Source organism: Rhopilema esculentum, chromosome 13 (assembly GCF_057945365.1).
Source record: "Rhopilema esculentum isolate cy_ngs chromosome 13, ASM5794536v1, whole genome shotgun sequence".
NCBI lineage: Eukaryota > Metazoa > Cnidaria > Scyphozoa > Rhizostomeae > Rhizostomatidae > Rhopilema > Rhopilema esculentum.
In genome coordinates, this window is record NC_142827.1 from 3,220,835 (window position 1) to 3,248,670 (window position 27,836).

The 27,836-nt window shown below is 36.5% G+C and overlaps 1 long non-coding RNA gene across 2 annotated transcripts in view; it reads left to right on the forward strand.

Moving 5' to 3' along the window:
• LOC135691730 (uncharacterized) overlaps nt 1–27,836 on the forward strand; it is an 89,630-nt gene that overhangs the window by 29,590 nt on the left and 32,204 nt on the right. Inside the window, exon 2 of one of the 2 annotated variants that reach the window (XR_016144526.1) lies at nt 3,362–3,470. This is a non-coding gene — a long non-coding RNA (uncharacterized LOC135691730). Of the gene's footprint in view, nt 1–3,361; nt 3,471–9,218; nt 9,753–27,836 lie in introns of those variants that run through there. The other variant, XR_016144525.1, reaches the window with a different exon arrangement.

Here is a 27,836-nt window from a genome sequence, read left to right on the forward strand (position 1 = left end):
TTTCCTTTTGATGTATGAGACTGAAATTTGTAAATATGTAGACGATATAAAAATGAGAATTCTAATAAAAGTTTGAGAGAATCTATTTTAAAGCTAGAAAATGATACTGTTGAACAAAGAAATAGGCTTGCACAAACCTGCATAGAATTGAACGCGGAGAAATGCCATCTCCTTGTATTTGGCAAGAAGGATACTGAAATCTCAATAAAGATCGAAAAAAATTGTCGGGAGCTGTAACTGACCAATAAGTAAATTTTTAACAACATGTAAATATGGTGTAAACGGAAGCGTAATATAAGCGACGTGCTCTTGCAAGGGTCTCAATTTATATTCCCGAAGAAAAAACCATGAATGTCATGGGAGCTATTGAAATGTTAAAGTTTAGCTACTGTCCGTTAATATAGATGTTTCATGATCGACGAGTTAGCACAAAGATTTACTCCATTCATGAATAAGCACTACGAACAGCGGCTGTTTAGGAAATGTTAGGACACCGTAGTCTTATATGTCTCTACTTGCAGCACTTGAACATTTTACTACTAACATTATTTTGAGATATATTCAGTCCAAGATGGCCCTTAATTTAATTTTACAATCTTGTTATACAATATAACGTAACTACGCTTTAATATGTTTATTTGCAGCGTTAAAACAGCAATGTAACAGAACATAAAATTAAGTTTTACAGATTCATATCATAGACGATGATTTTTAGCACTATACTATGACACTGCGAAACGAATGCAAAAAATTGCAAAATATCAACCTTTGTTTCTTTCAGTCTACATGAATTTGTGATGTATTCTGTGCTGAAGCTGATTGGAGTGAAATAAAGTTTCTTGACGTTATCAACACTCGAAATAATTAAAAGGCAAGGATCAGCAATCGACAAAAATTTAGAATCTGTTGTCCGTTTCCTTTTCTTCGTTGTTGCTATTATTTTTCCATCACCGTGTAAGGAGAAAATCCTGTCAACGACTGAAAAATTGAACCATTTTTTATAGCTACAATTGATCAGCCATTAAAACCTCTCTATAGCTTATGCAGCGTAGCAGCTTTCACACTGCTTTTGTGAAAAATTCATATGTGCACCGATTGATTTTTGCTCTCACCAAAAAATATTTACATTGCATGGACAAGACACTAGTCTAGAGCAGATGACGTCAACCTCTCCTTGAATTGCTTCAACTAGACCTCACTTGCAATTTTACAGGTCTTTGTGACGTCGCTCACTGTGCTCATTGGAGCAATTTGACTTCTGAAAATGCATCCAATTAAAAATCTTCTCACAACGCTGTTGCCATATGCGAATAGTATAGCATTTACTGAAGCATTAAAAAACACAATTATATAAGACCAATATTCTAGTGTGTTTGTGGTTAAAGGGGGATTCTTCTTCTCCTGGAATTTTTAATACGTCCAGATTGCGGAGAAAATGTTGTACGGTAGATACAGAACCAACAAGGCGCCCAGGACAAAACGAATCGTTTTCGTTGCCGAGATTTCTCGTCTTGCTTCTCGGTTACCCGAATCTTCTCCGGCATCTCTTAGCATGTTTTTAACTCTCTCAGCATTAATTAAAATTTTGTGAAACACCACCGAATATAATATGAACATAAACAGAACACCAAAAAGATCGGATAAATTCAACGCGACTTGCAGCGGGAAAGAAGGGAACGCGATCGATATGTAGGCGATTATTGCCGATGTTACGAAGCTAAACACAACGATCACCTTCATGCGTAACTCGTTCATGAACGGATTGTACTTTTTGAGCTTCGTCACGTGAAGATAACGATCCATAGATACGCACATCAACATGAAAAACGAGAAATATGCAAGAAGAAAGGCGGCACATTGAATAACCTTTTCAAAAACACAGTTGCGGAACTTGTTTTTTAAAGCTGCCATTACAGCTATGGATGGCTGGATAAATATTCCCGTTCCAAGATCTGAAATATTCATCACGAGAATGAATTTGTTTGTGATCGTGTTTAGCTGCTCCAATTTGTAAAGTCCGTAAATTAGTGCTGCGTTCGAGATGATGGTGATTGGTGACAAAAGGGCGATAAAAAAGGACCAAGTGATCAAATGGGGCCACGGCATGTCTAATGGCCATATTGACGGGCAAAAGTATGGTTCTTCTGGGCACGAGCGGTTCATCTTTTCTTATTTGTTTTAAGTCATGCGCAATTTATTCTGAATGCCAAATTTTACGAATGACAATTTCCTTGTAGCGTCACTGTGTTCGCTTCATGTCGCTTTTGTGTCCGTAAAAGAGCAGTTTGTTTCTAAATGTGCGCTGCTCTGAAAATTCTCGCTAAAGATCATACGGAAAATCAAACTGAAAAGTTAAAGCCAGTACCACGAAGAGCATAAGACGGTAATGATTATCATGTAACGGAATATCCTTAAGTTGATGATGGTTATTTCAAACTTTTTTTGAATTTATTCGTTTGCAATAGGAAGAATCTCGTGTGGATTAAACAGTACACTATGCTAATTAACAGCGACGACAAAAGGAAACGAAATACTGTTTTCTTAACGATGATAAAACAAACACTAAGTTTTTTGTAAAAAAGCAGAGGCGTTGATGGGATGGTTCAAATCTAGTTAGAAGAAAGTGTGTATTGAGCATTAAAAGACTATCGTCAACTTTAATATAATTGATTGATATTAATTCCTCTAGTTAACGAACTGTACAAGATAAACATTTAATCTTAACAGAAAATCGACTTTGTGTTTGAAGTCTTTTACATTATGGCACGAATACAAAACAGAGACACAAAAATGTTCCGCAAAGGAAGAAGAAGTTCAAATAACCATTATTTTTATTCGAGAATTCTTTTAATTAACCAACGTATTCGACAAAATACTATCAGGCATTGCATACAAACTACATTGGCTGCTTCTTGACTATCTTAAAGTGCAACGCATCGTATTTGAAAACCTAATGCCAATACTGTACCACTTCAAGGGATAATTTCATTCAGTTTCTAAAAGATATTTGTTATCTGGACCCTTTGCGTGTTATAAATTTCAAAAGACTGTCATGCTTGTTTTCCCCAATAGAGTGCGATTTCGTGCCTTTTAGAGAATTATTCTGGCTCCGTATTGTTTTTCTTTGACGCAAATAATGATAGTTTCTGCCAGGGAGTACGTTCTGTCTTGAACGATCCCTGAGCTTGCTCCTTCAGTCAGGTGTACCTAGATCTATATGCTTACGTTTTTTTCTTTTTCCCCTTCAAGTACCTGTCTACTAAAAGCCGCATTGTAGCCTGACTGTTGCAAATTGTTGGTATCTCAGTTCAATTTGCTAATCCATTTTTAGACTGAGCGTTACTTACTTTTGTTTTGACAGAGAATTTGTCGAATGTTTTCCGTTGATGGCCAAGCAACTATCAATTTTATCACAGATAATCGAAAGCATCATTTGGACGAATAGGTTTTCCCTCAAAGAAAGTCATTTGGTATGTTTCTTGTTGTTTTTTTAATTAAAAATCGTTATATAATGGATATTTACGATAAATATGTGTTCTTAGTTCCACATTCGACTTGGCAGGAGAAAAAGAAGTTTTTGGGACAAGCAACAACTTAGGTTGCTTCTTCAATGACGTTGTTACAGGATATTTCCATATCCCATCCACTGTTTTTACACGGTTGCTCTGAGCTGACATCATGTTGGTTTTTCTGCTAAGTTACTTTGCTGTTACTTTTCAGTACTTATTGATCATGTGATTTGGCATTAGACGTGATCCTAATTTAGGACTCCCAATTCACTTTAAAGACGCTATTCGCAGCTTGGTCATCCTACCGCTTGACTAGGGTATCCATATCCCCATAATTTGAATGAGAAAATTAATCATATGTTCTATGATCTATGAAATGTGACAGCTGCAGAAACCGAATTTTTTTCCTTCATGCTAAAGCCTAGCCTGCATCCCAGTCCAGTAATGTCGTAGCATTTGTGGACTTGGGCTCAGGCTAGCTAAGGCCCTTAGTTTGCCCTTAGGTATTTAGTTGAATGGCATTTTAGAGGGGGGGGGGGGGGGGGGGGGGGGTTGTAGATTAATCTTACTAATTGCTATCAGTTACATGTTTGCTTTGCAAAAGATGCTTCTTGTTGATAGTAGTCTGCTAAATGCATCTATTGAGTGGTGGTTCCAAAGAGATTGGGATATTTGGAAGGGATCTGTTAAAACATGAAAATCATTTATTAGTAAATATGTACTGGTTAGGACTGGGTTCAATTTTGCCTGAAATAAAGAAATTTTTTTTAAAGTAGCTGAAATTTAAAGGATGCAAAGATGTGACGGTCTCAAAATTTTTCAAAGTTCTCGCCCCCCTTATAGAATATATGGGGTTTTAGGTACATCTAGTACCGTGTTTTCCGAAATCATCCACAAAAAGCAAAAATCTACGGCATGTTTTGCAGCTTGTTTCACTGTTGCCTGCAAATGCCAGCTGATTCACTGTCATTGCCAGCAAATTTTACTTGATATAACTACAGGATTTCTTGCCCCAGTTACTAGTCTTATTTTTCTGGTTTTCAAACACTGGTGTTTCATCTAGGACACAACGTGACAAAATATCAGACTTTTGATTAAAAGCTTTAAAGTGTCATTCAGCAGAAAGTAAAATTCTACATTCAGTAAAAAATTCAATAAATTTCAAGATAATTATTTTCACGTAGAGCATTCACCTACGTTCTTTGTTAAATTTTGTCGCTCTGCTGCACGAGTTTGGTTGGTAAAGATGTATTTGAATCGGAGTGGTCCCTCAAAGATTACTTCTGTCTCTTCTGCTTGTTATATCTTATGGTAAAATACGTGCTATTTCTTTTGATGCGTTGTAGTATTATTGGAACGTGTTTCAGGCGTCTTTAGGCTTGTATAGCTCCAGTGCTTGTGGATCTCACGTTCTCTATGTTACCTGCTGTTTCTAGAAGTATACCAGTCTGTATGATGGTAGAAACTGCTGGCCCCTTTCAGGCCCTATTTCGAAATAGAGAAGTTTGCATCCGATCATTTTTTCGACGTTTTGAGGCACATTCAGGACGGCATTGAGTCTAAAGGAAGGCCGATACATAACTAGACAAGGGTATTTAGAGTTGGATGATTTTACCGTTGTGCTTGGACCTTTCTAAATTTCCCGACAAAGCGTAACTATACCACCAGTAATTTAACACAAATTCCATTTCCTAAAGACCTTTTATCCGAAAAAAAGAAGAACATTTTTAAGGAACATTTCTGGCTCAGTTTTGAGATCGCTTTCAGAAGCAATATTGATCACATTAATGTTTTGAGATTTTGATTCAGCATTCATTAACTCTTGTTCTCGCTCTAGACGCGTCTGTGACACTGAATTCCTTGAACTTTATTCTTTGAACGCCATAATTGGTGATGATCTTGGTCGTCCTAATCTTTTTTAAGTAAATGCAACCACTTTTTCTGACAAATTTTCTTAGCAATCTCGAGCAGCAGATTTTCTCATGGGTAATTAAATCCCATTTTCAGAACACAAATATCAGGACGTTGTCTTTGAGGTTGGCTGAATTACAGAGTTTCTATCAGGCCCTGGAGGAAAGTAGAAAACTGATGCAGTCAAGAATTCGGCAGCAAGGAAAAGAAAACGAAACAAGCCTGAGAATGAAGTATCCCTAAGAACAAATCTACCTCATGTTTTAACATTAACGGTTCCATTCATTTTTTCATTCATTTCAGGAAAATATTTCGATTTGAAAAGAGGAAGTGATTAGTCCTATGCATAGGAAGTATGTTGTTGCATGGCACTCCTATTTCCTTCTCGTTTAATCTTTTTATCATGTTACATCCTTTGAGTTCTGATTGCAAATTATTGCCTCTGCTAACAAGGGTAAAGCGTGTTCAAACGCACTGCAATATCTTCAAAATCACATTATTTTATAGACAAATATCGCCAAGATGTATTTGATCTGGACTATTTCCAAATATATCAGACTGGACAAATATTTTAATATCAACTATCTACATCCCTATTTTCCTCCTTTCTTCCACAAAATATTTGGCATTTTTAAATTGATTTAGATAGCTCCTTGATGTTGAACAATTTTTTTTCTTATCTTCATTTCTCCTTTAAAATTAACTTCATATGACGTTAACAAGGCGTCGCGTAAACATGAAGTCGCTTTCTTGCCTATTATCGCATCAGAATGTTCGTCTGCGATAAGTGGGAGAACGCTTCATACCCCTATTGGCTTGATCTGCTGCTACCCTTGGTGACAATCCACTTTCTTTGATAATGTTTTTAGTCATTTTTGAAGACAACGGACAAATAACAACGGCACCACAATCATTGTCATCATTAAAATCTTCCATAAATCTTTAAATCATTCTATAAATTATTACCATGGCCAATTAAACAAGTATATAGCACACAATATTTTAGAACAACCCAAAACAACAACGAATGGTCCCAAACAAATGACAAATACTTTCAAAACAAAAATATTGACAAAAAGTTAAAAATCTTTTGGTGGTAGAAAGTTTAAAAATGGTTTTGAAGAAAGTATACATTTTGAAACAAACTAGGACTCGATTGGTGTCATTTCAATAGGCAAGCGACACTGATTGCTGCTGCGTTCGAGGTAACGATGAATGGTGACAAAAGGGCGGTAGAAAAGGACACAATGATCAAATGAGGCCAGACATGCAAAGCAAAAGCACCTTGGGATCATATTTGACTCAAAATTGTCCTTTTCTAGTCACATCAGAGCTGCCATCTCAAAAGCCAGGCACGGAATTGGAATTTAGAGGTTTCTTTCCTAATATCTACCACAACATACCCTCAACGAAATGTACAAATTGTATGTTCGACCGTTTCTAGATTATGGCGACGTCATATGTTACATCCCACATGATATTTGCGAATTTAGCCATGGTGTTGTATTACGTAATCTAATGGAAAAACTTGAAGCTGTTCAATTCTCCGCTGCACTAGCAATAACGGGGGCCTGGAAGGGTACGTCCCGTGAAAAGCTGTATGACGAACTTGGTTGGGAATCACTGAGCTTTCATCGATGGAGCAGACGCCTCATCTTTTTTTAAAAAAAGTAAACGATCGGACTTCAGATTACACAAGATGCCACATTTCTCATCTACAAGAGACCAGCTATGATCTTTGCAGACGCGCTACAATTGGGCAAATACGTGCAAGGTTTCAAATGAAGCTTCTACCCAAACTGCTTGTTTTTTTTCATCCGAATAAAAGTTACAAGGACATACTAAGGCTACAAGACGATGCCGCAGGGAGCATGGAAATATATAGCAACCCTGTGACCGTAACATTTAAAATAACAACTCAACACTAATTTATATATCTAAATATTAAAGATTACACAATACAAATAACAATTACATAAAGTAGCAAAAAACACGTAAAACACAAGTGAGGAGGTTTTTAACAACAACTTATCGAAGTCACTCTGAGGCACGAATGAAGAGATCTCAAAATCATTCGTTTACAATGTTCAAGAAACAAACTTGGCAAGCGTTTGATTAGCTCGAGTAGTACGTGGAATATAGCCTTGACAGACGAGAGCAGCCCAGCAAATACGTGAAGGAAGTGAGTGTTTGGATAAAAAGAAAAATGTGCTATGATCTAGACAACCATAGTGAGTGGCAAGACGAGAATGGAGATCAAAACCACAGTGTAGCGAAATATGTACAACTTAAAGACTGAGAGAAGCATGAGTAATTTTGAGATAGACAGAAAATTCGGTAAGGGTCTGACTTTAATGGATAAACGGAACGATGATATTGCTGCTGGCCAATGATTCGTATTAACCGGCATCACGGAATATTAAAGCAAACTGCTTATTGGAAGGGGAAAGGCTCGACCCTGAAATCAGACTATCCAGCTCTGTGAATATTTTCAAGAAAAAATAACTGTCAATTATCTGCCCAACCCCAAAGGCGTATTTATGACCACCTCAAAGCAACTATCGTATTCATGGCCCAAAAGGCTTACCCATCCTAACACAGCTACGGGTTGGACTTAGTAAGCTAAATTTTCATAAATTCAAACATAGTTTTAGGGATACTTTGATTCCTTTATGCCAAATAAATGATGGTGTTGAGGACACGGAGCACTACTTTCTGCTCTGCCATACTTATGATGTAAATAGACGTAATCTTTTCAACAGTGTCCATGCAATATTGTTGCTTCATGGTTTGTTAAATCTTTCAAGTAACAAAGAAACATAAAGAGTTACTAAAAGTCATCCTTTATGGCCATGAACAGTTACCATTTGATCTAAATGCAAAAATCCTCACAGCAACATTGAAGTATCCATGCCTCCATACGGTTTGAATAATGCAGGAACAAAATTTTTAAATATCCTCGCGATTTATTTGATATTGTGATTTACGTATATTTTATAGTACTAGGAGGTAGCCATGATATATTGCCCCTCCTGGCCGTTCTTCTAACTTAATAAAGTAGTTTCCGCTCTGTATAGTTTTAGGTAATTTTGTTTGTAACTTTTTATATCGAATAAAAAGATGAGGCCATGGCATGTCTAGTGGCTATCATGACGAGCAATATTAATTTTCTTCTGTTGAGGAGTTGTTCATCATTGCGTATATCCCTTAAGTCCTGCGTTCTGTAGAGTTAAATGTGTTGTGCCAGTCTTTTCACTCAGCTGTGTTGTGTTGCTCTGCAATAACCGCTGTCTTTCGAAATGAACCAGGTAGAGCATTTCTGTTATAAATATTACGAGGAGAAAAAAAAAGTCATTACCATGTAAAGTAAATGTTGGCAATGAACACATTCCAGTTGAATAACATGAAATCGGAAAATCGACGATGCTTTTTTGTTTTAATATAATATTAATGTTAATGTTATATAAATTAGAACTGGTCCTTTTTCAATGGGAAGGTAGTTTTGATTTAACAGCGTAATTACCTGATTAAATGTGCCAATAAAAGGAAGCGAAATGCCATGTTCATATTGCTTTTAAAAGAAAACCAAATTTTATTGTAAAGATAGAACAAGGGTAGATGGATTGATTCAGTTTTTATTCAAAAAATGTTTTGATTGAACATGAATAAGCAAACTTTAGCTTCAGGATTATTGATTGATAAAGGTTCCACGAATAAATGAACTATGCAAGATAGACGTTTAACCTTACCAGACAACCGTTGTGATTTTCATGTCAATAGAAGACAAAAACACAAAAAGTAGTAGGAAAAAGGAAGAAGGGATTCAATCGCTTTTTTCTAATGAAAAGCTCTTGTTCTTAAAGGCAGTCCCCCCCGTGATTAGCTTATTCTAACTTGAAAGCCTCGTCCTGAAAGGGAGTCATCCTCTGCCATTTTAGAAGATGAGTAAATGAAATATGACCAGAGTTGATTTCACGAGAGGCTTTTCATCTTTAACTAATTCGCCTGAGATTGCTTATATTTCTTAGTCCTTATGGTATCTTGTGCCACGCTTCCTCGCGTTTTCTTTTATCTGCTCTACTAGTTTATGGACAATGCGGGGAGTCTTTCGGCCTCGTGTGAATTTGATTTGTATAACCAGGGTAAGATGTGTGTTTCGTGGCGCTTCATTCCCTTGGTTAATCTAGGGGGAATCAATGTTTTGGCATAGCGAGTTCCTCGTTTTGCTCGGTGAAGCCACAATACAAATAGGCTGTTTTATTCTATACGTCACATCTCAATGAGAGCTAGCTATCAGATGAGTCTAATGGTGTTCCTCTACTGATTAAGCAGGTATGTTTTTGAGCTATTTTAGATAATGTTTGGGGTTCTGGCAATTTCACCTGGTACTGGTACGAATTGGTAGCGTTGAAGGCTCGCTCGTAGAATATTTGTTGTCACCTCGTGCTCTAGCTTTCTCAGTAAACTTCCTCGCTCATGATGCAATTGAAGCTAATTCTTCCTTTAGTTTTACAATCTTTTCACCATCAAAATTTCTTGGGTGAAAATTATTTAAGGCCTCGTTAGCAAAACTGTTTTTATATCGCCAACACCGATAGAGAAGGTTTAATTCCTTGAGTTTTCATGACTCGGACCGTGTTTTTTGCCCTTTAGTAGCGTTATTCTTTCAATTGTTTCTCGCTAAAATGTAAACAGCAGCAATGTAAACAAGCTCTGTTTAAAGTGGTGTTCATGCTTGGAATTCAAACTTTTTCAACCTAAACAAAGTTTTAAATTAAAAGTAAATTCAAGTTATAGCATCTATGATAGATTTTAGGGTTGGTTTTGTCGGCAATAATTGTCCGTTCTGTGCTATTCACTCGTTGCCTTGTTGCAACCAGATAAAGTCGTTAGCCATTTTCCGCTTTCTACTAGTCTTTTATCAAGGAATGGTGATGAATCATTTAAGGTATTAGTTGTAGATTTAAGCCAGGTAAATGACGACTTAAGCTCCTAATTAAACAAAGATGCTAGATTAGTTTTCCAAGCAAGGTATTTCAATGTAGCACGAAAAAACCGCTATTGTGTTGACAGAAGGAGTTCGTTTTCACATTGGGACTCCATTGTTGACATTCTCAATAGGCAGGCGAAACTGATTGGGCAGCCTTAACAGTCACGTGCTTGCGTTTCTGATTGGCCTATTTCGATCCACAACTGAGAATATGTATTTCCTAGCGTAGAGTTTTCGATTTATGTGCTGACGTTTTATACTTTGAAGAGTGTCAGACAAAAAGCTTTAGTATACTCAAATGTTTGCTTTTTTGAAAGCCATTTTTAAGTATGAGCAAATTTGTTGCTCACGTTGAGCAATTGTAAAGGAATTTTTTGCTCATGTTTAACAGCATGAGTGAATGTGCTGCTTAGGTTGAAGTCTAGGAGTAAACATCCGGGAAAAAACGTTGCATACAAAGTCTCTCAATTTGCCGGAACTGTTACCAAACCCAAAATTTTTTATTAAACAGAGCCTTTTTAATCTTATTCAATCTGTTTTTAATCTATAAGGTAGAATAAGGGACAAAGCAGCCTTAATTAATCATTCCTAAAACAAGTAAAGTTATCAAATTTTCATATAGTTACTTTATCTCAGAAAATATTTGCATGACACCACTGATAATAAGCACTTTTACAGCACGTCGTTCTGTTAATGATTAGCAAAGAATGATAAGCCCCTCAACGGGAAAAGTATCAAAACCAAAAGGGCCCGATTTTTCCCCAAATGATTCTTTTCTCTAAGACCACTTTTAAGATTTCCAAGACTACTTTTAGTGGCCAATACCACTCTCAACTAGGCACTAAAGGAAATTAGCTACCAAGTAAATCTTAGCTGAAATAGCTTAAGGCCACAAAACTGGAACAAATAATTACATTTTTGGCGAATTTGAATCTATTTTTAATTTTTCCAAAGACAGAACCAAGACAGTAGCAAGAAGTAACTATCTAATCTAACTAAAGTAAAGCTACATCAATCCCCTAATGTCTTTAAAAGAAATATAATCGTCCGAGTTGTCTTTGTCGTAGTATACTCGGAACTCTTGCAATTTTCTGTTGTACCATGATATTGTCCCAACAAAGAAACCATTTTCATAAAAAACTTTCAATTTTCTGCCAAGAAGCCCACGAGTGTAGTCACGGCCAGCTTCACAATGGACCTTTTCTGTCTCGTTGTCAAGTTACACGTTTTGTGTCCCATTGTTCAAGTTCTTTGTGATTTCTTCGTTCTTGACGCTGGTACCTCTGCTGGTCCGGCCATTGGCAGAGGAGGTGTAAACAAAATAACTTTAAAGACCTTGTGGATTTATTTTATCGTCAGCTGATCCATCAACCGTTATGAAACATCCGGTTTTCTCGAAGCATCTGTACCTACTTTTGTCACAATCTTCAGCAGAAAACTTTTCTGTCGCATTTCCAACCCAGTGCGGAAACAATATTCGTCTCTTTTTGCATCAAGAGAATCTTCAGAGTTGCCTCACAACAAATCTAGATTATCTTCCCGTCAACGGATTCGTTTCGAGTCTGATGCTGTATTCATATGTGGGAAGTATATTTTTATGACTTGTGTCTTAAGTTTGAGGCTAACTTGGCAATAATACTTTTGGATTTTACAAAATTTTGTTGTTCTCATTTTTATCACAATTTAAGAGCCTCGTAATTTCTTTGCTTCGAGTACTGAGGTTTTTTATTCTTTTCTGACTGTCCAGTACTTGTTTGTTATAGCCAGTTTTTTTTATAACAAATGAGTTTATCTGTACACCATTGCCTAGAACCGTTGCACGAGCATTGCATAAAGCATGAAACTCAAAGTCTTTACTAATCTTTAGAGATATGTACCATAGACAATATTTTCTAGCACAATACTATGAAAGTGATAAATTGACAAAAAATGCAATAAATTAACGTTTCTGTCTCAATGATAATATTAGGACATTAATTGCATATCTACCCATATAGTTGTTACCTAAATAAGAATAAATGTTACCAATAAACAATATATTTTTGTCTTTTCATAACCCATCCACCAGCGTAATTGGACAACTGAAATTTCTACAAAACTAAATTTTCACCACAGTGCATATATTTCCACCAAAAAATAGTCGGACTGACGTTCAATGTTATTAACCACCGGCCGTGCTTTTATACGCTGAATAATGTCAACATTACATGTCAATAACATGGGAAAACAGCCGGGAAAATAATATCTTAAAGCTGAAAAATTGAAAATTGATCAATTATTGAAGAAAGCTTTAAATGATTATTAACATTTAGATTATCCAGAAGCTCACACTAAATATTTCATGACGTTATGTTAAATATTACTTAGGTTACAATCGATGAAAGGTAAGTCGTGTTGCTAAAGTTACTTGTAAAGATTTGTAGATTGAAGCTGATTGCAACGAGACAATTTTCCTTGACGTATGCGAAAGAAATTGAGAGGCAAAGATCACCAATTGACTGGAATAGAGATTCTGTTGTCCGTTTTCCCTTTTCTCTTGTCTTTTTCATAATCCTCTGTTGTCAGATGCCAGTAGTTCACCACGGTTATAAAGAGGAGGGCAGTAGTTCAGAAACAGTAGTTTGAACATTGCACTCACAAATGTTATTGACAGTGCATCGGCAAGACACCAGCCTAAAACCACCGACCTCCTTATATGCCTTCAGCTAGAGCTTGCTTGCAATTTTAGAAGCCTTTGTGCCGTTGCTTACCGCGCTCCTTGGAGCAACTTGACTCCTGGTAAAGCGTCCAATTGTAAATCTTCTCACAACGCTGTTACCATATGCGAATAGGATAGCGTTTATTGAAGCATTACATAAGATAATAATATAATTGAAAGATTTGATTGATTTGATTGAGTGATTGATTGATTGATTGATTGATTGGTTGATTGATTGATTGATTGATTGATTGATTGATTGATTGATTGATTGATTGATTGATTGATTGATTGATTGATTGATTGATTGATTGATTGATTGATTGATTGATTGAGAGAAGGTTGATTTGACAGGGAAAGATCCTGTGAATTTGTGGCAATTTCTCAGAAGATTCACAGCAGATTTAGCTAATTTTGTGTACTTAGAATCATTTCATGTTTATTTCAGAGTAAGATGCCAGAATTCTAAAATTCTAAAACTAGACTTCTGTGACGTCATCACTCCGCCATTCTATTTCTTCCTTTTCTAATGAAGAGGTTTTCGCAACAGATTCAACTTTAGTTATTAATCTTCTTCAAAAAAATGTATGAACAAGATAATTCTATTTCGAAACGAGGACAGTATGGAGGTAGCAGTTAAGTTCTGAAAAGGTAAAGAGAAAATAGCAAAACTTAAGATTTGTGTTTTAATATAGAAACGACGATACTTTACTAAGTGTTATTCGGAATGGTGCTAAATGTTTGTAATCACGAGTTGTACCTTTTTACGCTGGTGCCTTTTTACGCTGATCAATGTCAGCAGTACGTGTTCAAAACATATGTGAGACTTTATCGAAAATTGATATCTTCAAGCTGAAAAATCGAAAATTCATCTTTTTTAACTTGTGCAAGTGTACTGGATTGAGCGAAGTAAAATTGTTCCGCAACACAAAGAATAGGATTGTTTGGAGAGCCATGATCGCCAACGTCCGGATCGGATTAAGTACCCACAGGAGAAGAAGACTGAAGAAAGCGTAAAACAATTATCAATAACCATGTTATCTAGAAATTTACAATGTGTACATTAATCCCAAAAAAGTTGGGATGGTAAACTTTTTGAACAAACAAATAAACGGCCCTAAAATTTTACCGCCCAAAAATATTCCAGCCAATAAACAATATTAAATCTTCGATAAATATATTTCCCTAAGACTTAGATATGATTATAGTGAAGATTCTTTAAAAAGAGGATGCGAGACTGCAAAACCAACATAGTTAGGGTTGAAATGAAAATAGCCAGAAAGGGAAGAATATTTTTTTTGTTAGCTATCACTTAAACATGCAAGATAGGTGAAGTTTGCTGTCATCAAATTTGAATATAGCAGGATTTTCTTCGTCATTTAACTTGCTTGATTCATCCTTGCCGTCAGTATACGTACCATCAAACATGTTTAGCGCCCCATCTTCCTCCAATTTTTCTATTTCGCTTTTTTCTATGTTCGGAAATGGTTCATCTGAGAATTTCCTAGTTTAACTGTTTGGACTTTTATAGTTTTTGTTGTTGAGATAGATGCGCCGTTCTAAATTTTGTGGTTTCATATCAGCTATTTCTACGGTCAAGACGACTTCTAAACAACCGTTAAAAATCTGAGACCTGTCCAATTTTGCATCTACCTCTTGACCGTTGACTGTTCCCCGATGCTCCAAAAACACTCAACAAAATCTGACATGACTTGAGCTATATTCCCCACGACATCTGGGAAATGTTAATTCATCCTGTCAAACATCTATGCCTTTCAATACGGATTTATATTCAGGCCTCTAAGTTTCCTTTTCAATGAACTTGCTTGATTCATTCTCGTCGTCGGCGAGCCTAGAAACCGCTAACTAAGTACAACGCGTCACGTACCAGGCGCATTGCGTCAACTACCAACCCGGCAGCAGATGTTTCAGCGACCCTCATCGTCAGTGACCAGTTGTTAGCCCCAGTATTTCTACTAATACTGTTTTGATATTTCCACTGGTTCAAGGACGGGCCCTCTGGTTCAAGAAACCGGAATTTAAAATGGCTTTGAAAAAAACAAACATTTTACGTCATATTAGCTAAAAGCTTTTTTGTCTGACACTCCTCAGAGCCATCTTACCCAGTTGTGGATCGAAACAGGCCAATCGAAAAAAACGCAAGCACAATACAGGTATTTGCTTTGGTAGCGGTTCTAAAATGCGTGAGATCTGATTGTTGTGAATCAAAATTTGGCATAGACTTTGAATAACTGATGCCCCTTTTTGTTAAACTGATAACTTTCCAGAAGCTTATGTGAATGACGTCCCGTGGCTCATCCAACAATGTCCAAGAATGCCTACAGACAGTGTTGGGATTTGTTGGAATAGATGTTGCATTGGCCAACCTTCCACTTTATTTGCGCCTTCTTTAATTCAAATTTGCTGGAAAAGCAGGTGAAGTTCTGTTCGGGACAACACGACTTCTGAAGAATTTGCCGATCAAGAATCTTCTCACAACGCTGTTACCATATGCGAATAGGATAGCGTTTATTGTCGCATTACTAAACAGGAAAATGGAGGCCCAAGATTCTAGTACGTTCATGATTAATGGGGGATTCCTCTTCAACTGGTATTTGTAATACGTCCATATTGTGGAGCAAATGTTGTACGGTAGATATAGAACCAACAAAGCACCCAGGACAAAACGGATCGTTTTTGTTGCCGAGATTTCTCGTCTTGCTTCTCGGTTACCAGAATTTTCTCCGGCCTCTCTCAGCATTTTCTTGATTTTATCAGCATTCAATGAAATTCTGCGAAGCACTGTAGAATACAAGATAAACATAAACAGAACATAAAACAAATTGCATAAATTCAACGTGATTTGCAGCGGGAAGGAAGGAATCGCGATCGATAGATAAGCATTTAATGCTGATGTTAAGAAGCTAAACACAACGATCACCTTCATGCGAAACTCATTCATGAACGCATTGTACTTTTTGAGCTTCATCACGTGAAGGTAACGATCCATAGATACGCACATCAACATGAACATTGAGAAATATACGAGAAAAAAGATGCCATATTGAATAACCTGTTCAAAAGTACAGTTGCGGTACTTGTCTTTTAAAATTATCATTGCAGCAATGGATGGCATGATGAATATTCCAATGCAAAGATCTGAAATATTCATCAGGAGAATGAATTTGTTTGTGATTGTGTTAAGCTGCTCCATTTTGCACAGTCCGTAAATTAGAGCTGTGTTCGAGATGATGGTGATTGGTGACAAAAGGGCGATGAAAAATGAACCAGCCATCAATTGAGGCGATGGCATGTCCAATGGCATTAATGACGGGCAGAAGTACTTTTTTTCTGTAGATGAGTTGTTCATCATTGGGTATCTCTTTTACGTCCTTCGTTCTGTAGAGCTAAACGCGTTGTGCCAGTCTTTCGCTAAACTGTGCCGTGTTGCTGTGTAATAAGCGCCATCTTTCGAAATGCACTATACAGAGCATTTTTGTTGTAGATAAAATGTATGTACCGTTTCAAAGTCGGTCATGAACATATGCAAGTGAGAAGATATCAGCTCAATAATTTGATGATTTGTATGTCTTTCTTTTATGAAATACACCTTACGTGTACGAATCTTTTAAATAATGAATAATTTCGAGCAAGCGAGGAATTAGATAATCATTTCGACACGTTCATTGAACAGGTGAGCTTTTTTACACAATCAAATATGCACTCTTGACAGTAAAATCCTGTTTATTTATTTATTTAAGCTTTTTATGGATAAGAAACCATTTATTTCTGAATCTATGTTCAGCATAAATTTTTAGCATTTTGCTTAAACAGCTGCTCGTGGTATCCGTAAGGAAAGTTCTTTTTTTTAAATGAAAAGTGCGCACTGAGCAAAATTTAATACCAAATGTATTCTTGAAATAATGTTGATGCAATTGTGGGATGGTTGGAAGAACTTTTTTAATTACGGTCTTAGTCCCCTTGAGAAAACAGAAATTCCTAAAGTGGACCGCTTCGGACAATTGTGACTTGTTATTTCAAATCGAGTGAAGTACAGACGTAAGTTAATACCTTAATGATTGCAGACAAAACATCAACATTGTCCAGTAAACTATATAAAAGATTCACTATCCAGCCGAACAAACAGTCTCTTCATCCTCTTTTCTATCGACGTTCTGTTGCTGATCTCTCAATTTTTTATAGACTTTACCACGGATGTATGCAATGCGATGCATTTTGACAGTGCTTACCCTTTCCATGTCCCATTGCCAAACTCACAATCTATATCCCACAACTCATCGTTCTTCCTACATCCCTTTACAGCTTGGCTAGTGGCTATTAAATATGGAGTTGGTAATGACATTTCCTGTACCAGCATGTTACATATGGAACATATCACCTGTACATCTTTGCCTAGAACAGTTGCATGATCATCACATCAAGCATTAAACTCGGAATTGCAACTGAAGCATCTTCTGTTCTATACACCAAAGCGTGTACAACAATGCCTATACGGCATCGAACGCTATATGACCGACTGACAAGTAGTAGTCTTTATTAATTTTAACAGATATGTGCCATTGACGATATTTCTTAGCACAACACCAAGTCAATGATAAACAGACCGATAAATGCAGAAAAACAACGTTTGTCATTTCCAGTCTAGATGATTATGCTCGGACTTTACTTGGATACGTACACATGTGATTGTTACATATTTTAGAATAATTGTTATCAATTAAAAATATATTTTTGCCTTATGATTATCCATCTATAATCGTGTTTGCACACATTATATTTCTACAAATCTGATAGTGTTCATATTGTTCATTTTGACCACAGTGCTCATATTTATCAAAATGATGTCAAGAAGCGAGATACCTGGAGTTGCAACTAACAACAGTCCTGTACTTTTCACAAAAGCGCGTACAGCTCGGCCTACATGACATCAGTCACTCTTTGACTGGCCGGTAAACAGTAATTTTTATAAAATGTCGCAGTGATGTTTCAAAGACGATTTACCCAGATCAAGAAATAGCTAAACACAATGGTCTCGAGATATGACAAATGAAAATATCGTCGCTTGTATCTTGAAGACTATATGATTATATTAAGACTTTACTGACATATCTACAAATACTATTGTAGTAACGGCTGCCTATAAACAATATATTTTTGCCTTATAGTCATCCACCTACATTTGAAGAACTGAGATTTCTATAGAACTAGATTTTCACCATTAAAGGTTACAATAGAATATGATTCTTTCTAAACTGAAACGAAATGAACATTATCACACTTTTGCAAAATGTGGACAGAATAAAAGAACTGGTTAAATTTCGAAATGCCCATGAATTATGGATCCACATTCCTAACTTTGCGCTTTGAGAGACATGCCAATCTCTTTATTAAAAACATATATAATTGATGTTCAATGTTTTGTCTAAACATTTGTTGTGACTTTATATGCTGGAGACGGGAAAAAGATTTCTTCAAACTGAAAATGCGAAAATTGAATGATTATTGAAGGGGGCCTAAAGAGTTGTCAACATTAAGGTTATCTAAAAACACATTTATTGACAATATTGTAAGATAATACTAAGGCTACAATCATTAAACATTCTTCATGATAAGATTATTATCTTAGGTTTGTCTACATACAACCTAGGTTCTTTACAAAACCTTCTAAAACTGCATGAGCAAGACACCAGCCTCAATCTACCAATTTGCTTGCAATTTTAGAAGGTCTTGTGACTCTATTCACGGCGCTGCTTGGAACAACTTGGCTCCTGGTAATCCGTGCAATCAAGAATCTTCTCACAACGCTGTTGCCATATGCGAATAGAATAGCATTTATTGCAGCATTAAAATACATAATTATATAAGACCAATATTCTAGTGCGTTTATGGTTAATGGGGGATTCCTCTTCTCCAGGAATTTGTAATACGTCCAGATTGCGGAGCAAATGTTGTACGGTAGATATAGAACCAACAAAGCACCCAGGACAATACGAATCGTTTTCGTTGCCGAGATTTCTCGTCTTGTTTCTCGGTTACCTGAATCTTCTCCGGCATCTCTCAGCATTTTCTTAATTTTCTCCGCATGAGTGGCAATTCTGCGAAACACCATCGAATACAAGATGAACATAAACAGAACACCAAAGAGATTGGATAAATTCAACACGACTTGCAGAGGAAAAGAAGGAAACGCGATCGATATGTAGGCGATTACAGCCGACGTTACGAAGCTAAACACAACGATCAACTTCATGCGGAACTCGTTCATGAACGCAGTGTAGTTTTTGAGTTTCGTCACGTGAAGATAACGATCCAAAGAAACGCATATCAACATGAAAAAGGAGAAATATGCAAGAAGAAAGGCGCAATATTGAAGAACCAGTTCAACAACACAGTTGCGGTACATGCCATTCAAAGCTGCCTTTGCAGTAATGGATGGCATGATGAATATTCCAATGCCAAGATCTGAAATATTCATCAGGAGAATGAATTTGTTTGTGATCGTGTTTAGCTGCTCCATTTTGTACAGTCCGTAAATTAGAGCTGTGTTCGAAACGATGATGATTGGTGACAAAAGGGCGGTAAAAAATGACCAAGTGATCAAATGGGGCGACGGCATGTCTAACGGCCATATTGACGGGCAATAGTAAGTTTCTTCTGGATGTGAGTGATTCATTACTGGTTATTTTTTTCTGAGTTTTTTAAATTGAAACGCCAAATATTACGAAGAACAATACCTTTCAGTGTCAGTTTTCGCTCAACTGTTCTGTGTTGTTCTTTGATGAGCACTATCTTTCGAAATGTACATGGCAAAGCAAAGTCGCTACTAATCATTTCGAGGCAAAGCAAAGTCGCTACTAATCATTTCGAGGCAAAGCAAAGTCGCTACTGATCATTTCGAGAATCCACCAGAAAATGAAGCACCACTACCATGTAGAGCAGAAGGCGGCAAGTTAATCCGCTAGCTCATGTTAATGAACATCTGCTAGCGGATTAACTTCCAATCTGAATTTTGCTGATGGTTATGTTTCTCCATTCAGCATTACTGTTGTTATTTAAATTAGGTGAATTTATCCGTTGGCAATTCGAATGAACTGAGGATCAACAGCAAACTTTGCTTATTAATGGTGTTAACCAAAAGGATGCGAAATACCTTTTTGCTCGTCGCTGTTATGACAAACGAAATGTAATTGTAAATAGAAGAGGCCCGGTTGTGTTTTAATTAAAAGCAACTGTGGATTGAACATCAAAAGACAAATTTTAACTTCAAGTGAATGGTTAGGATTGGTACTGCGATTCATTGAACTATGCAAGGATAACTTCAAAACTTTTTGCACAATCGATTTTATTGTTGGTGACTATTGTGATTAAGACACAAAAAGTGGTAGGAAAAAGGAAAGGATTCATTTTTTTTAAATTTAGAGTTTTTGTTCCTAATCGCTGTTTTCAACTACTAATCGTCCGCTCTTTTCAAATATTACCCGTCAGGCATTGCTTCAATATTACCCACTGTCCATTTCAGTACCTGCTTCTAGACTATCTGAAAGTGCAGCACAACATATTGGAATACGCATTGCCAATACAGCGCCACTCGACGTATATTTCTATATTGATTTTATAGAAGAATTTCATATTATGCATTTGTCAACCTTTTGCGTTGATAAGTGGACCTTTATGAATTCCGTCATGTGTGTCTGCTCGAGGAGAGCGTTTTATATTTACTCGAAAATTTTATTTTCTCCGCGTTATTTTTTGTGGAAATATTACTTGTGTATGCTACAGAGTATAGTGATGCATTTTCGGTCTTTCTTAGTTTCTTTTTTGTTATATTTGTTCTAAAGATTTCAGAAACTTAGCGTTCTGGTGCTTTATGGTTAACTAATCCTAAATAAATTTCTAAGGCGAAGATTTTTACAGAGCCTCCTTCTAGAGTGAAGAATTCTTGAAGCCTCGTTCCCTTCCCGGCATTCACAGTATTCTTTTGTTACATTCTTTTTTTCTGCCTGTCATCAATTCTTATTATTTATTGTGTTCGGCATCATGAAACAACCTCCAAACCCTATTTTCTACGTGCTCTTTATAATGATTTTCATGTTGTATATCCCCACCACCCTTAGAATCGTCATTTTCCCTTCCATACATCACATTGTTTTTCCACCGATCCTTTGGTTATTTTCTCTGAGATCTCCGCTTTTTACCTTAAACAAACTACAATAATTGAAACAAAAATGGATTAGGGGTACTTTTGACTATGTGGGCCGCTTCCTTAAAAAGTTGTGTACGGATCATGCAAGTAAATGAAAAATTTCAAACAAGTGAAGAATTATAGAATAATTTTGAAGCGTTGATTGCACCGGTGAGCGTTTTATCAAAATCAAATATTTCATATAACAGTAAACTATGATTGGCTATTTCAAGAGAATTTTCTATTGGGGAAAGCTGGAGGCTTTAGGATACATTTGATATCCGATTTGGCTCAGTGCGCACTATGCATTTCAAAGAAAGCTAGGACTTTTCTTCCTGATACCACAGTCAGCTGTTCAAACTAAATGTTACAGATTTATACTGAACATAGATTCAGAAATGAATAGATTCTTATCAATAAAAAGCTTGAATAGATAAACAAACAAGATTCTACCTCTAAGAGGGCATATTTGATTTGTTTAAATAGCTCACCGCTCTAATGAAGCTTTTCACTATTTCTTCACTTGTTCAGACAAGGTCCGTACGCAACTTGTTACGGAAAAACCTACGCACCCTCAATCTACCGAGTTGACATTTTATCGCCAGGAGATGTTCATTACCGCCTTATACTTTACAGGGTGTTAATATCTTATTTCCAGGTAGTACTATCTATAACTGTATCCTCTATATCTGTCTGGTGCATTTCGACAGAAAGTGCTTATTACACAACAGAAGAGGACAGTCGGCCGAAAAACTGGCACAACGCGTTTAACTCTACAGATCACAAGACATTGGAGATTTTCGCGATGATAAATCACTCACATCCAGAAGAAATCTACTATTGCCCGTCAATATGGCCATTAGACATGCCGTCGCCCCATTTGATCGCTTGGTCATTTTTTACCGCCCTTTTGTCACCAATCACCATCGTCTCGAACGCAGCACTAATTTACGGACTTTACAAAATGGAGCAGCTAAACACGATCACAAACAAATTCATTCTCGTGATGAATATATCAGATCTTGGAACTGGAATATTTGTCCTGCCATCCATAGCTGTAATGGCAGCTTTAAAGGAGAAGTACCGAAACTGTGCCTTTGAACTGGTTCTTCATTATGGCGCCTTTCTTCTCGCTTATTTCTCCTTTTTCATGTTGATGTGCGTATCTATGGATCGTTATCTTCACGTGACGAAGCTCAAAAAGTACAATAAGTTCATGAACGAATTTTGCATGAAGGTGATCGTTGTGTTTAGCTTCGTAACATCGGCAATAATCGCCTACATATCGATCGCGTTCCCTTCTTTCCCGCTGCAAGTCGCGTTGAATTTATCCGATCTTTTTGGTGTTCTGTTTATGTCCATATTGTATTCGATGGTGTTTCGCAGAATTGCCACTCATGTGGAGAAAATTAAGAGAATGCTGAGTGATGCCGGAGAAGATTCGGGTAACCGAGAAACAAGACGAGAAATCTCGGCAACGAAAACGATTCGTTTTGTCCTGGGTGCTTTGTTGGTTCTGTATCTACCGTACAACATTTGCTCCGCAATCTGGACGTATTACAAATATCAGGAGAAGAGGAATCCCCCATTAATAATGAATGTCCTAGAATATTGGGCTTATGTTATCGTGTTTAGTAATGCAGCAATAAATGCTATCCTATTCGGATATGGTAACAGCGTTGTGAGGAGATTCTTAATTGGACGCATTAGCAGGAGTCAAGTTGCTCCCAGTAGCGTCGTGAGTGACGTCACAAGACCTTCTGAAATTGCAAGCAAGGTATAGTTCACCCCTGTCTTAGTGCCCCAGCATATATTGCCCCGGCGACAAAATGACTGTCCCCGGTTTAGATCGCCTCAATCAAATTCCTCGGTCACAGGTTTTGCAAAGCCCGGTACCTAAAGTGTTTCAAAAGTTCCCCGCAATCCAACTTATAGCTAATTATTTGACTGTAAGTCTGCAGAGAATTTTCCTTTAGATTGTCAGACGCAATGAACAAAGAGAAAGAAAGAACAAACGCATATTGGAGTAACTTATTTGTCACACGCGTTTGTTTTCAGCACTTTTTTCTATTCTGGCACCTTATCTTAAACAGAATTTTCTACAGAAGTCAATGATTTCAAGATTTCTTGTTATTACTATTTTAAAAATCAAGACCCTCCTTTGGTAAATTTGGACCATGTATCTAATTTCCCTACAGAAGAATCGTTGACTGAAATTCACAATGAGCTCTAGACCTTTTTTACATGCAAAAAAGAAATCCAAAGATGAGAAGAGGAGTAATTGACTATTAGTTTGCTGGTTACCTGGCTTTAGAGGTAACGCGAAAGCATTCTATTTCCAAGACTACGGAAAAATTGTATCAAGTGTTCCTAGCATTCCTAGACTTGGCGTTAAAAAGACAAGAAATTTATTGTTTCGAATCTCTCGAATTGGTTTAACCTCAGCTATCAAATCTATTTATCAAAATTTCTGTTTTTTCAAAATGAATAGAGAGGTTGATAAAGGGTCAGAAAACAAAGATTTTGGTTCGATGGATGAGGAGACGGCTCTACTGCTGAAAGTGGTGCTTGAAAATAGAGTAAGCAAAATCCAAAGAATATCTTATCCCGTGTAAACGCAAATATTTTCAGATCCGATCCCGATTAAACACCTCCTCAAAATGAGTTCGGATCCAAATGGATCCGATACTGTTTGGATCCGATCCCGTGTAAACAGTGCCAAAGAGTAACTTATATCTTTTTAATGTCAAAATAGGTATAGTGAGTTTGAAGATACCCTTAATGTTAATAAGTCTTTCAGGCTCCCTTGGATTTTTCATCTTGAGGATTTCGTTTCCCCGTATCTTTTATGTTTTGACATATAATGTTGACATTGATCAGTGTAAATATCAGTATAAAAAGATTTTCGTGTTCCTCGAAGCGAAAAATCGGGAGTGTGGCTCCATAACTTGTGGCCTTTTCGGTATTTAACCACTACACCTCTCCTGTACGAATTTCGAAAAAGTTTGGCAATGTTTTCTTTGCTTCAGTTTAGAAAGAATTATATTCATATTGTAGCCCCCTGTTCCCCTCTGGCGCCACCACTGCAATGTTCCCTTCTCGTCAGTTTAGAAAGAATCATATTTCGTGATGATATTGCACAATGATGAAAATCTTGTTTTTTAGAAATGCCAGGTGTCCAAACGTACTTGTAGTTTGGTAATAGTCAGGCAAAATAAGTGATAAGTTAATATGTAAATAATATGCTAAAAGTATTGGTAGATGTGTCTATAAAGTATTAATATCATAATCTAGTCTTCATGATATAAGCGATATTTTGATTTGTCATATCTCGAGACCATCGTGTTTAGCTATTTCTTGAACTAGACATATGATCTTTGAAACATAACTGTGACATTTTACAAAAATTACTGTTTACCGGCCAGACATAGAAGGACTGATGTCATGTAGGCCGAGCTGTACGCGCTTTTGTACATAGGACAGGACTGTTGTTAGTTGTAACTCCAGGTATCTCGCTTATTGACATCATTTTGATAAATATGAGCACTGTGGTCAAAATGAACAATATGAACACTATCAGATTTGTAGAAATATAATGTGTGCAAATACGCTTATAGATGGATAATCATGAAGCAAAAATATATTTTTAATTGATAACAATTATTCTAAAATATGTAACAATTATATGTGTACGTATCCAAGTAAAGTCCTAGCATAATCATCTAGACTGAAAATTACAAACGTTGTTTTTCTGCATTTTTCGGTCTGTTTATCACTGACTTGGTGTTGTGCTAAGAAATATTGTCTATGGTACATATCTTTAAAAATTGAAAAAGACTACTGCTTGTCATATAGTGTTTGATGACAGACCTGTATTCCGGGTTTCCCGACCGATAATGTGTTTTGCAGACAAGGTGTTTGTACCGATTAAGCGATCACCAGTACCATGTAGGTATACCCACTTTGAAAAGCAGCAGAAGAGAAAATATAGATATAGCAACATGGTGCTTTGTTTGGGGTTTGAAGAAAGTAGATGCTTCAGGAGCATAATGGAAGTTGTTTCAGAGGTTTCCTATAATAATTTATTAATGGGGGACGGAACAGGCGTATAGCAGTGTCAAAACTTGGTCATAGTTAGTTTACAGTGTCCGTTACGTAACTTTGATTGCTCTGGGACCAACAAGCTTAGCCTACAATGAGCTTAGTTAAATCACAGAACAGAGAGATCTTTATTCTATGTTTACATAAAGTTAAGGCAGTGAAGTATACCGCTCTCATTCCAGCGTACTTTTGATAGAAAGTCGCCGTGAAGATGTCAAGGCTTTCAGTTTCCGAAGGGCTTCAATTTCTGAAGTTCTTGAGCAAGTTGATAATCTCAATATTAAGAAAGCCTCACATATTAGCAGCATTCCAGCTGAGAAAATTAAACATAATGTTGACCTAGTCGTCTCTCACCTGCTATTTCTTATCAATAAAAGTGTAAAAAAAAATTATTTTTCCGATGAACTGAAAGACAACGATGTTAGAGCGCTTTTCAAGAAGATCGAGTTATTCAACAAAAGAACTATAGTCAAATAACAGTATTACCTTCAGTCTATAAAGTTTTTGAGAGTTTTTGAGACAAATCAAATGCTACCTTTTGTTAAGAAGATTCACAAGTCTAGCCTTTGCGCATGTCGTCAGGGTTCTAGTGCTGAGAATGGTTTATCTAGATTTGATATGAGAGACAATCGTGGAGACTTGTAAGAGAACGTTCAAGAATAGAGGTTTTCTCAGGGTAGTCCTTGTGGACTTGTCCAAGGCTTGAAACTGTCTCAACAATGAACTCTTGCTTTCCAAATTTAACGCATACGGCTTTAGCAAAAATGTCTTACAATTGGTGTACCGTTATCTAGCGGGTAGAAAGCAGCGAGTCAAAATCAATTGGCCGCTCATTCAGCCTTTTGGAAAAAAATGAAATTAGATGTTGCCCAAGGATCAATCTTAGGGCCTTTCCTTTTTAGCATAGCTATCAATGATATTTTCCGTTTGTTGAAGCAAGCTGAAATTTATAATATGGAAACGATGCAGTAATTTTTTTATTCTCATCAAGAGTTGCGGGAGCGGGAATTTGTTTAAAGCTAGAAAATGAAATATTTTATTCATAGAATGTCATCAAATATGCAATCAAAGTTAAATGTCATCAGAGCTTTTGAAATGTCACAGTTGAGCTACTAACCACTTTTGCAATACGAAGGAGCACAATTTATTCAAGGATTTATTTTGTTTTTTGTATGACTTTTTTTTAATGTTTCTTAAAACTATTAATTCCCAATTACAGAATTGTATGAATAAATCTATATTTACAGTCGTTCAGCCGAATTTTTTACTCACGATTTCATATCAAATCTAAAGAAGGAGACAAAAGAGCATAAAACTTTCATCGGCTCTTTCAAGAACTTTTTTATCAAATAAGCTGATAACTTTGAGATTCTTCTGATTTCCATTTTCTCTCAACCCGTGTTTCGCATTTAAAAGAAAACTACAACGTTCCTTCACGATACCGCTGAAAACGTACGTTTTTTTTAAAATGATAAAAATAATGATACAAACTGTCGTCAATTTCGTATCGCGCACTTCTGAATTCTCGGCCAAATCTGTATATGTGCCAACCAAGTGGTGTCAACCTCTCAAAGTCTACATTTTGTAGACTTTTAAAAAGGATGATAATAATAGAAGACCCTAAAACTGAGTGCTTCACAAGAAAACGTTAATAATCTGATAAAGTGCTAGTGAAAATGAATGATAGAATGTGCTGCTTTCTAATTTAAAGAAGATGATGTCGTTTTTCCGAGACTCTCTTTTCAGATTGAATTCTTGACGACACTCCAAATTTTGCCCACTCTCTGATTGTCCAGAATGGTAAGATTTGAATTGCTTTTTTCAAAGCCATTTTCAAATTCTATACAGCCAAAAAACTGTTCACAAACTGGGCTTTGTTTAATTTGCTTTGTTAGCGGTTCTATAATACGTGAGATTTGGTGGGTGTCAATCCAAATTTGGCATAGACTTCAAAAAACTGATGCCGCTTTTTGTTGATAGCTTTCCAGCAGTTTAAGTGAATTACGTCAAATCCCATGGTTTTGTTGTTGCTAGGTCGAAGACGTTCCTTCTGAAAATGTTGTATGAATATGCAGCACTGGTTTGGCCACGCCCACACCCAGCAATGTCCAAGAATGCCTACAAGACGACAAAGAGTGTTGGGATTTGTTGGAATAGATGTGTCATTGGCTAAACTTCCACTTTATTTTTTTATATATTCGGTATGAAAACTTACAATAACGAATCGCTTAAAACAGTACGTACGAACTACTAAACTACGTAACAAGGACGGAACCCAGGAGGAGCAATATAACAGGACTGCCCCCTGGGATATGACATGTATCTAAATATAACCGATAATAAAACTGTAACACTATATATACGTATACTAGATTATGATAATACATACATAGTAAAATAAAAGATATACATATACGGTAAATA